At 41.9% G+C, this 12,189-nt stretch overlaps 1 long non-coding RNA gene across 1 annotated transcript in view; it reads left to right on the top strand.

Annotated features, from left to right (window-relative positions):
• LOC122460299 overlaps window positions 1–11,865 on the top strand; it is an 86,876-nt gene extending 75,011 nt beyond the window's left edge. The window contains exon 3 of the long non-coding RNA XR_006281537.1: window positions 11,693–11,865. This is a non-coding gene — a long non-coding RNA (uncharacterized LOC122460299). The remainder of the gene's footprint in view (window positions 1–11,692) is intronic.
• Window positions 11,866–12,189: the final 324 nt, after the last annotated feature.

Here is a 12,189-nt window from a genome sequence, read left to right as displayed (position 1 = left end):
GCTGGTGAGTATTTGCTTCAGACTGGGGGGCTGTCTGTAAGCAAGGACTGGCCTGTCTCCCAAGATCTATGAGAGCGATGGCTCGTCCTTCAGGATAGGTTGTAGATCCTTGATGATGCGTTGGAGAGGTTTTAGTTGGGGGCTGAAGGTGATGGCTAGTGGCGTTCTGTTATTTTCTTTGTTGGGCCTGTCCTGTAGTAGGTGACTTCTCCTTACAGTGTGTATGATAAACCCATTGTTTCATGTTCTCTGTGTGTGTATATCAATCTCCCCTCTGTATTTTCCACCAAATGCATCTGATGAAGTGAGCTGTAGCTCACGAAAGCTTATGCTCTAATAAATTTGTTAGTCTCTAAGGTGCCACAAGTACTCCTTTTCTTTTAACAGATTTACAGGTCATGACAGGTTTTTGATACCTTCTTTGAATCTGCAAGGCTTTCCTCTATTTAGCTAAGTTCTTAACACCATAAAATTATAGGTTCCACTGCAGCATGATGCACCACTTTGCCTATGTAGTTTTTTAGGATTGTTGAGGGTACTGATTCTCTGCTTTCCTGAGTAGCTAATGAGAACCTCTCTCTATTTTATTTTGATTCTTTTGTATTTTTAACACCATTTTCTTAGCATATTCTTTTCTACCCTTAGTTACTTGATGGCAAACATTGCTCTGGCATTTCTTTTCTCTCCCTGGGTGGAAATATGGTGCTGTTCTGTGTAAGGCATAGGATGGTACTTTGCATATCGGGCCAGGTTCTCTACCTTGGTTCCTGAATCACAAAGGACCTGGAATCTGTCTGCAGCTGCCTAGGTTTGGGGACATAAAGGCAGCAGAGCTAGTTCCTACACCAATTGCCCTCTAACTCTGGTTTAAGGATGTGTCAGGGGAAGGAGGAACATGTATGATATGAAGGAGCACAGCTATGCTCTGCCAATTCACAGCTTAGGATCCACAGGTTCTGTAAGTTAGAGCAGCCCCAAGGCTGCACTAGCATATGAGAGGATTGGGGATGAGGTAGGTTGACAATCAGGGAGTAATAACCAGCTTCCTGATCTCCCTTCCTTCTTCTGCACTAAGCAGATTGCAGCATAGGAGATAATCCAACCTATAGTGTTGTCTTCAAGGTACACTATATACTGGTGCTTTACATAAGAGAATATATAAAGCTATTTATAGACAGTCAGGCCCTGTTCAGTGTAGGGCACATATCAGGGTGATGTTTTGTGTAAGAATATGGAGTGCTCTTGATAGATGCATGATGGTACTTTGCACTGAATATTATGGCTTTATTGTGTACAGTGCAGATGTGAAATGTTTCATTGATGAGAGCAAGACAAAATGCAGACAAAAGTAGGCCAGGGGTCAGGAGAACTCAAGCCTGGGTTAATGAGGGCAGTGCCACACAGTTGGCCTTGCCTAGTAGCCAAAGTCAGGCTTATGAAGGAAACATGTAGCTGAGTGCCTTATTAGCATGAGGAGGATGGCATTAACATTCATATTTTTATGGATGCTCCTTTTGTCCCAGCTCTCTTTTACTCTGAATACTTGTAAACAAAGGAGCAAGCTTGAAACTTACTCGTCAGTGCAGAGGACTGCGTGTAGAAACTTCATCTTATTTGAAGCCTATCCTCACACTTGCGCTAAAGCTCAGAAACCTTTCTCATCACACAAGGGGGTTGAGTCTCAGTTTCATCCAAGCTATACTTGGCACGTGAATGAGTTGGGGGAGGGAGGCATAGAAAAGTTGCTTAAAGCCACTTTCATGCATTCAGTCTCTGGCATAAGTTAGGGTATCCCTAAGGCTGCTCTAATTTACACCTGGCTAAAGCAGCCCTCTAGGAGCCATCCAATAGCTGAGAAGAGCCAGAGAACAGAGTGCCTCTTGTCCTATACACATCCCCTCTGTCTGCTTCCACTAGGTTTATAGTTCTGCTTTTCACCTACAATGGCATAAAAAGGCTGAGACAGAATGGAAAATTGTCTCAAAAACTCTTGAAGGAAGAGTCCTTCAGTGTTGTCCTGGGCTGCTTATCTTTAATGATTGATCGTTTCCTACCTGTTTGAGGAATCATTAATTATTATTCCTTCATGGCTGCAGTCTGCTTCTCTAAAGGTATGTTTTTGTTTTTGTTTTGACCATTTGCTGCTTGCTCTATGCTGTTTCCCACTGGGGATGTCGTTCATAGCTACACACTACATAGCTTTATTGTTCTGTTTCTAATAAAATATTATGAAACTGTGCATACTGATTATCTTGCTATTGGTTAGTTCATTCCTGAATAGAGATTGTGATTGTACTTTGTCTCAAACAACAATATGCCAGAATTATTGTTCAGTGACCATGTGCTGATCCCTAAAAGAATGTGAAGATACTAACACTGACTATTTTGCACCAGTCTGACCATGTACATGTAAATCAGCCATAGATCTGACTTAACTAGTTGATTAAGTCAGAGTGGTGCAAAGTAGCCAGAAGGTACAGGTGAATCTGACCATACATACATCAAGGAAAGTTAAATTAGAGTGTCACACGTGCTTATTATGTTTGACATTTATAGATGCATGTACTCTAATGGTAATAGAGAAATACTGTTAGATCTTAATTTGAATAGAATATTTGTTACCATGTATAGAACAAAAGCTAATCACCAAATTCCTCCTATAGATTCCTACAACAGTTGAGGCTTGGCAGGTGCAAGCAAAAATGAATCGCTGGTTTATTATGTTTGGGAATTCACATGGCAGAATTAGAGGCAAACTCTCATTCTTTCTGTCATCACATGAGAGGCCTGGGATCATTGTTAAAGAAGGATGGGCTCTGCCCTGGTGAGATTTACCATAATTCCAACATGAAGTTTGTTTGTACTGATCTTTCATCCCCATAAGTTTATATTCAAATCAAGATCTCAAGAGATACACCTATGGAAAATATACTCTTGCTTATTCACCTGGAGTGAGGTTTATGTTCTGTGTCAACAAAACATTCTCTTCACCCTAGGAAGCCAGATTCACAGCAGAGTTATATAAAGATAAATGACAGTTGATGACTAAAATTTTATAGTATGTAATATAATTGTATTATACCATATAATAACTAGAGTTACCTTCCTCTTTCAACATTTCACAGGAGTTGATGGGCCAGTGTCAAATGCTGCAATCCAGAAATGATAGGTCACACTGTTACTCCCTTTAAGGATTAGTAGAAAGTTCTGAAAGAGTATCAAGATTAATTTGTTCTGTATGTCTTCTGAAATAACACTCTTCTTTCTCTGTTTCCCCACAATAGGTAATGGAAGCGGATTGATCTGAGATGGGATACTTCAGAAAGACTAGGAGTACTTGTGGCACCTTAGAGACTAACACATTTATTAGAGCATAAGCTTTCATGAGCTACAGACTGAATTTAATTCATTGAGAAGAGTGTAATCTAGCAGAGAGGCATTGGGAAAGAGCCAAAGACATTTTTATTATCGTTTTTGATAATAACAAAAAATAACTCGGGCCTGTCAGGGTCTTCCTCACAAGAGTTTGGCCATTTCTTCAAAGTGTTTGTCAGTGCTCTGTAGGAAACAGCTTGTGGCTTAAGACCTTCTGAGGAAGCTGTTTGAAGGCATTTTTATTTCACAGTATCCTCTAGCTGCTCATCTCTGCCTTTCCTACACTAGAAAGAGAGGCAAATAGCTGGTGTTCCCTATGCAGTTCCACAAGACATCAAGATAGGAGCTAACAATTGTCGATCTGTGTGGAGAACAACTGGACAATACATATAGACTATCCTATCTGAAATGTGAAGGTCCTTCTCAGTGGAACTTTGCCAGAAACAAATTGCATATCTCAGAATAAGTGCTAGCGTAGGTACCAATGCTGCAAGGGGGGGAAGAAGTAGCTTGATCTTACCCTAATTTATTTGCCATCATTTGTTACAGTCACTCCTGGAAAAAATGCTGATAAGCTGCAATCCGTTAATTGGTGGTTGCATGTATTTCTTGTGCTTCATCTTTTTTTCTGACTCATTTAGAACTAGTCTAACCTATTCATTACCAAGCAGCCTAGAGGCTATGTTAGAGAATTTGGGGAATTGAGGCTCTTGGGGTCTGTTCCGAGGGGGGTCAATGTGCTTGAAGAGCAATAGGAAAATCTATAGATTGGTCTTCCCATTTAAAGCAAAATGAATTCTCTTAACTGATGGTAGAGGCAATACAACTTGGCAAAGAAAATTTGAACACACTAGTGCTGGAAATATTTACACATTTTCTCTTAGAAAGAATAGTATATATGATGATGTAGCTCAGTGTTCAACTTGTCCAGCTTAAAATGGGGCTAGGGTGGGAAGGCCTTCTGGGAGGGTCAGGATTTAAAACACATTTTCCTCTTAACCAAGCCCAGGGGAAAAAAAAACTATAAAATGTTCAATGAAACACTTTGTGCAATGAAACTAGTGCAACCCAAATGATTCCCCCCCACCTTTCCAGTTCATTTTTTTAGGAAAGCTATGTAATCACAGGAGATTTGGTGAGACTGCTATAGCTGTCATAGCAAAAATATGCAGATGAGATGTGGCTCTGGGTCCTTTACAACAAACCATATCACTGTCACCCAGCTAACCCAAAGCCTGGCCAAGATCATCTCAGAGAAAAAGGAAAGTTGGTTTAAGTTAAACCCCAGCAATTTGGAGGTTATGCTGATTGGCAGAAGGAGGAGTTTGTTGTCATGGTACAGTCCCCACTCATGGAAGAAACACACACACATTCCTTAATGACACTAAGCTCTGACACAACAGTGTCCATGAATAACACACAACTTTTTTGGCTGGCTAGGAGGCTGCATCTCATCCTTGCAGACACTAATGTGGCTTTGATAGGACATGCTTTTGTCACCTCTAAGAGACTTTTAGCAATGTAATCTGCCTGGGAAGCAACAACTAGTACAGAATTCACCGGCTTGTGTCCTCAAGGATACTGTTTAATGTGAGCATAACCAGCCTATCCTCCACTCAGTACTTTGCCTCTGTGGTGAGGAGGCATGGCCCCCCTCAGACGCAGACATGGAGGGAACGCGGCAGGCTGCCTGGTGGGAGGAACCAGGAGGGCAATGCCCAGCACACTGGAAGCAAAGGGGTGGGACAGGAAGGGGAAATATAAAAGGCTGGCCCAGTTGCTCAGTTGGGAAGAAGCCATGGGAGGCAATAAACTCTTCTTCCCCACTGCTGGAGGCGAGCACCAAGGAGAACCGCTGTTGCCCCAAGGTCCAGCATGAGCTTCCAGGCAGCCCTGATCCTCTCGAGGCAGAGGAGCTGCTACCTCTGCCCTTGGCAGTGTACCCAGAGGAGATTGAAGATGACCCCTGGATTCAGGTATGCCTGAGGGGGAGAGAAGCAAGCATCCCAGGGGAACCAGGCAGTAGTCTGGTGGAGAGTGAGCCTGATGCCAGGTTAGCGTGTGGATGGATTCCTGCTGACCCAGTGGTGGACTGCTCTGTCACTGATAGCCCCCAGGCTTAGGACATGGTGGAGTTGGGTAGGCCCATCTCCCCCCTGCCGCCCCACTCCTGGGATGGTAGTATTCCCCCTCTGTAGGCCAGGAGGCCTGAGCTCCATAGACTGCATGTGGTGCTCAACCCCAAACCTGAGCCCCTACACTGGGCTGGTACGACAGCTCGGCCTGACTGCAGGCCAGAGCCTTAACTTGTGGCTGCCCTGCCTTGCCTAAGGGCTGGGTGAATAGACAGCAGTAGCCCACCCTGGTCATCCGCCAGAGCCCAGACTGCGCATGGCCTGCCCCGCTTGAAGGATGGGCCCCCTTGTGAATCGCTAATTCCCCTACTCTTGTTCAGCTTAGAGAAGGCTTTAGCAAATCGCAAGGAGGTGTGGCCACTCTCAGCTGCCAGCCTACAGCCTCCCTAAAGGATATTGTTCCAGGTCTTCAACTTTTATATTCAAGTTTCTTAATAATCTGGGCCCAACAGACACAAAAGATTGTCTAATGCTCCAGGATGAGGACTCCATTGATCAAACCCCTGCTCTGACACAGTAGAAGAACTCTCTACTGAAAGGATAAAGCTGCTATGTGCAGAAGAGTGCTTCCTCGTGGGCTGGTCTATAACTGAATGGACTAAACTCCGGCTCAGTCTAAAAGCTACCTCACCACCTTCTATTCTGGAAGCTGGATGCACTTGTTCAACTTTGCTTTCCTAAATTAAAGCACTTAGCACATTATAACAACAAATATATATATATACATTTCCCTCTGGGTAGAAGAAGAGGGAAAGCACCACACATGACCGATGCTGGTCATACAGCATCATGGATCACTGGAAAATGTCCAGATACTGCTGTGATGGGCATGGTATAAGAACTTAGAATACAGATCAAGGAGGAACTGCAGTAATAGAGGCAGAGAAGAGAAATCCTCCCAGATTGTAAATTTTCAATGGCAGAGATTGTTTTATTGTGGGTTTGAATAGCACCTAGCACAATGGAGCCCTGATCCTGGCTGGGGCCTCTAAGCACTTTTGCAATGCAAATAAATAACAATACTAATCCCTTCAAAGTAGAATTCAGATTTTAACAAGGGGCTCCTGAGAAACCACAGATGTACCTTCTAGCACATCACTAGTGTGTTCAAAAAAGCTCATGAGCCATAGCTGTTAATAAGCTTTCATCTGAAGATACTCCTTTCTTATTTGTCCAGAGGGAGGACACGTGGAATCTGCAGTGAAGCAAAATACACCATGGATTGGAAGACCCTTATCAAGATTATTTGCTGACTGTGCCACAAAACAATATCAATACCTAGAGCTGGATGGGTAGTGTAAGGTATATAAAGAAAGACTTGCAGCTGGAACATGGCTACCACAGCCCCTACTGACTCAGTTTGTGTGCAAGGCTCACTTACAAAGCTACCATTTTTGGTTGCAAATGAGTCCAGACACTGGGAGAAGGATTCTACTAATTTGGTTTGTTTCTGTTCTGGTGTCTGACACAACACTTGATTCAGAGCCTGTTTCTCTTAGCTATTGTAAAGGTTGAATTGATATGAATGAGCTAGTCAAACTTGTCTCTCTTTCTCCCATTCCACTTATTTTTGCTGCCTTCTCTTGTCACTATAGGCCCATATGGTTATGAAAAGAAAATATTTGTTGGACTGGAATTTTACATTCTTGCTGCCAGGGCTGAGATGCACAAGCTGCCTCTTCACTCGCAAAATAGGGGAGCCTGGGATAAAATCCTCACCTCATATTTCCAATGGTTATACTTTGTAATCAAGCTACAAATGTTAGCCTTTTTAAAAAAATCAATTTTTCATCTGTAGAGAGAGACAGGTTCTTCCCTCCACCTCTTAATGACATTCCTACCATGGCAGAGGAATGCATACACAGAATCATTTTCTGTGGTGTTGAATGTTTTGTTTGGCACCCACAGGAAGCTGGGGTAAATGCTGTTTCATTAAAACAAGCAACTGAATTTCCGTGATCTCTGCAATTTCGGATATGTTCAAGTTTCTCTCTTATTTGTCCTGACCGCCAAAGAACATGCCAAGTGTCATACCCATTCAGCCTCACAGACAATGGATTTACAATGCTTTTTATTCAAAAAAAAAACCCCCCCAAATCCCCAAAGCTTTCTGAAATCAAAATGCCACATTCATTATAGGCTATTAACACCATGCCACTGATGCCTTGTTGGAATCTTTGAAGAACATTGTATTTAGAAGCTGTTTTGTTTTAAACGTTATCAGAATAGGCTTGCTATCATTAAGGCTGAGAAAAGCATTTCATTCTAAACCTCTCTCTTCAGCCATTTTCTCAAACAAAAATGTGCACTTGAAGATATAAATAGTCATTGAAAATGCTGCACATGTCACAGCTGCAGAGTGGGTTAGTTACCATTGCTCTGGGGATCTTTTACTTTTGAAATATCTGACTTTTGTGGTCTTGAGAATGTTCAAGTGGACTCAAGAGCACGGCTTAGAAAAGTCTCTTAGAACATTTAGCCCTATTGGCTAGTTTCTTAGCTGGAGTAAATCAGCATAGCTCCATTGACCTTAATGAAGCAACAACCCTTTGACAGCAGCTCAGGATCTGGCACTATGAGCTCAAATGAGGGGTAGGCAGAGATAACAAATGGACACTAGTTCTCATGAGTAGCCCACATGAAAATAAGTTAGTTAGCAATATCTAGAACTGGAAACAGTTTCTGAGTAGAGACACATGTGAAAAGGCATATTGGTCGTTTCTGAGATGTAACAATGGTTACTCAGGCTACATTCGAATAAAGTCACTTTCAGATCATCTTGAAATCTCCATCAGGCAAATGACTGCTCATGACAAGAAAAAAGGGATTGTTTTTCAAGGTTGGCACTGCCCCTGTTTTAGGAACATGTTCTCATACATTTGCAAAAGTATCCTAGCTGGAACCATACAAACATCTCTTGAATAATGTATTCATTGCTCACAAAATATGATCAATCCACTATATTTTGAGACCATCCACATTTCTGTTTAAATTCCGTACTGCAAAATCTTGACATACCTAAATTATAGTGACATTGGTTGTGTATCCATAGTTAAAGGTGAGCTTAGTTTTGTACTTAAAGCAGGGATGCAATCTCTGTTATGTATGAAGTGTGTTTCCTATATTTGTAACACTTGCTCTTTGAATAGTTTATCAATTTTTAGAGAATATACAAGTAAATCCATTAATTAGTTTTGAATTAATATTCATTAATAATGGGAATTTTATTAAATTTATTCTGTATTCAGCCTTTTTTGGTCCCAAATGATAAAGACCACCACACGCTCTTCTCACATTCAATATCATTAAAATTCATTGGAATCTCTTGCATAGGTTGTGTTTGAAGAAATTAAGTTAATGCAACAGTTAATAACTTATTTATAACTGGTTTCAGAGTAGCAGCCGTGTTAGTCTGTATTCGCAAAAAGAAAAGGAGTACTTGTGGCACCTTAGAGACTAACAAATTTATTAGAGCATAAGCTTTCGTGAGCTACAGCTCACTTCATCGGATGCATTTGGTGGAAAAAACAGAGGAGAGATTTATATACACACACACACAGAGAACATGAAACAATGGGTTTATCATACACACTGTAAGGAGAGTGATCACTTAAGATAAGCCATCACCAACAGCGGGGGGGGGGGGGGAGGAGGAAAACCTTTCATGGTGACAAGCAGGTAGGCTAATTCCAGCAGTTAACAAGAATATCAGAGGAACAGTGGGGGGTGGGGTGGGAGGGAGAAATACCATGGGGAAATAGTTTTACTTTGTGTAATGACTCATCCATTCCCAGTCTCTATTCAAGCCTAAGTTAATTGTATCCAGTTTGCAAATTAATTCCAATTCAGCAGTCTCTCGTTGGAGTCTGTTTTTGAAGCGTTTTTGTTGAAGTATAGCCACTCTTAGGTCGGTGATCGAGTGACCAGAGAGATTGAAGTGTTCTCCAACTGGTTTTTGAATGTTATAATTCTTGACGTCTGATTTGTGTCCATTCATTCTTTTACGTAGAGACTGTCCAGTTTGGCCAATGTGCATGGCAGAGGGGGCATTGCTGGCACATGATGGCATATATCACATTGGTAGATGCGCAGGTGAACGAGCCTCTGATAGTGTGGCTGATGTGATTAGGCCCTATGATGGTATCCCCTGAATAGATATGTGGACAGAGTTGGCAACGGGCTTTGTTGCAAGGATAGGTTCCTGGGTTAGTGGTTCTGTTGTGTGGTGTGTGGTTGCTGGTGAACCTATCCTTGCAACAAAGCCCGTTGCCAACTCTGTCCACATATCTATTCAGGGGATACCATCATAGGGCCTAATCACATCAGCCACACTATCAGAGGCTCGTTCACCTGCGCATCTACCAATGTGATATATGACATCATGTGCCAGCAATGCCCCTCTGCCATGTACATTGGCCAAACTGGACAGTCTCTACGTAAAAGAATGAATGGACACAAATCAGACGTCAAGAATTATAACATTCAAAAACCAGTTGGAGAACACTTCAATCTCTCTGGTCACTCGATTACAGACCTAAGAGTGGCTATCCTTCAACAAAAAAGCTTCAAAAACAGACTCCAACGAGAGACTGCTGAATTGGAATTAATTTGCAAACTGGATACAATTAACTTAGGCTTGAATAGAGACTGGGAATGGATGAGTCATTACACAAAGTAAAACTATTTCCCCATGGTATTTCTCCCTCCCACCCCACCCCCCACTGTTCCTCTGATATTCTTGTTAACTGCTGGAATTAGCCTACCTGCTTGTCACCATGAAAGGTTTTCCTCCTTCCCCCCCCTGCTGTTGGTGATGGCTTATCTTAAGTGATCACTCTCCTTACAGTGTGTATGATAACCCCATTGTTTCATGTTCTCTGTGTGTGTGTATATAAATCTCTCCTCTGTTTTTTCCACCAAATGCATCCGATGAAGTGAGCTGTACCTCACGAAAGCTTATGCTCTAATAAATTTGTTAGTCTCTAAGGTGCCACACGTACTCCTTTTCTTTTTATTTATAACTATTATGATTATATAGACTTCTCAGACAAAAAACCTGCATTAAGATGGAGTTAAGGCTGAGAGTGCACATCAGTAATTTTACAGTCAGAATATTACAGGGCATATTGTAATTATCCCCCAAACCAACCAACGTTACAAACCTATGAAATTCAAAGTTAAGATTACCATGTCTGGATTTCTTTTACCTTATCTGACCATTTCTATACTTTAAATGTATCTAAACAACCTTAACTCATAGACTTTAAGATCAGAAGAGACCATCATAATCATGGTGTCTGACCTCCTACAGATTGCAGGCCACAGACCCTCATCCATCCACTGCTGTAGTAGGCCCATAAACTCTGGTTGAGTTACTGAAGTCTTTAAATCATGATTTGAGGACTTCAGGTTACAGAGAATCCACCATTTATACTGGTTTAAACCTGCAAGTGACCCGTGCCCCGTGCTACAGAGAAAGGGGAAACCCCCTGCCAGTGTCTCTACCAATCTGACCTGGAGGAAAATTCCTTCCAAACCACAAATATGGCATTCAGTTAGACCCTGATACCTGAGTGAGACCCACCAGCCAGTCACCTGAGAGAGGATTCTCTGTAGTAACTCAGAGCCCTCCCTTATGTAGTGTCCCGTTTCCAGCTGTTGGAGATATTGGCTCATAGCAGTGACGGATGGGCCACAAGCCATTGTAGGCAACGTCACCATACCATCCTCTCCATAAACTTGTCAAGCTCAGTCTTGAAACCAGTTAGGTTTGTTGCTCCCATTGGAAGAATGTTGACCCATTGATTTTATGTTCTAGAACTTCATTCCTCTGATGATTAGAAACAGTCATCTAATTTCAAATCTAAACTTATTGATGGCCAGTTTATAACAATTTGTTCTTGTGAAGTTATGCAGTAACCATGAAGATTATGAATAATGTGCATGCCTCCCTGCCATTTGGTTCATTATTCCCTGGGTTATATTGCCTGGCTGTCTTACTTCTTTGTCTCTTGCCCCCAAAACATCATCTCCCACCGCTTGCTGGCAGCTTTATTCTTTCTGGTGGCTCGGCTCCCCCAAGGCTGGCTCTGGTTTCCTCTCCTTTCCCTTTTTCTATATCAATGATATTAGAAGAGGCAGCAAGGCTAGCTTCTCTTTCCTGTTTCTATCTGCTTTTACAGGCTTTCTCTTTGCAGTGAAGATTCAGGAGGAATGAGAGAAGCAGCTGATAACATGGGCAGCCATTACAATGTGACCAACCACCTCTTTGCAGATCGCCAGTAAGTGTTCTGTGGACAACTAGTCGTGCGTGGACAGCAGATAAGGTGGATATCTGAAAAAAGTCAGAGGTACTTTAAAAATGAAAGTAAAGTACTTTAAATGAAGCAAGAATAGTGGGCGTCTTTAATGACTTCTCAGGAGAAAAGTCACTGGTATCGTGTGATCATTGAATAGGGTTTTATTTTTTAAAAAATGTGCCTTGAATCAACCTCTTATTGTTTACTGTGTATAATAAGCCACCCAAAGCAGAACCTTTCCCCACTTATGATAGAGGTGCCCATAAGCCTTTCATATAAGGGGGAAATCTCTCTGTGCAGAGCCTCATATTAGATTAAATTTTTAAATAATTACATTAAATTTCCAATTACAATGCTGAGGGTGAAAGGCATTTTGCCAT

This window comes from Dermochelys coriacea, chromosome 1, assembly GCF_009764565.3.
Source record: "Dermochelys coriacea isolate rDerCor1 chromosome 1, rDerCor1.pri.v4, whole genome shotgun sequence".
NCBI lineage: Eukaryota > Metazoa > Chordata > Testudines > Dermochelyidae > Dermochelys > Dermochelys coriacea.
This window is presented reverse-complemented; position numbering and strand designations above follow the sequence as displayed.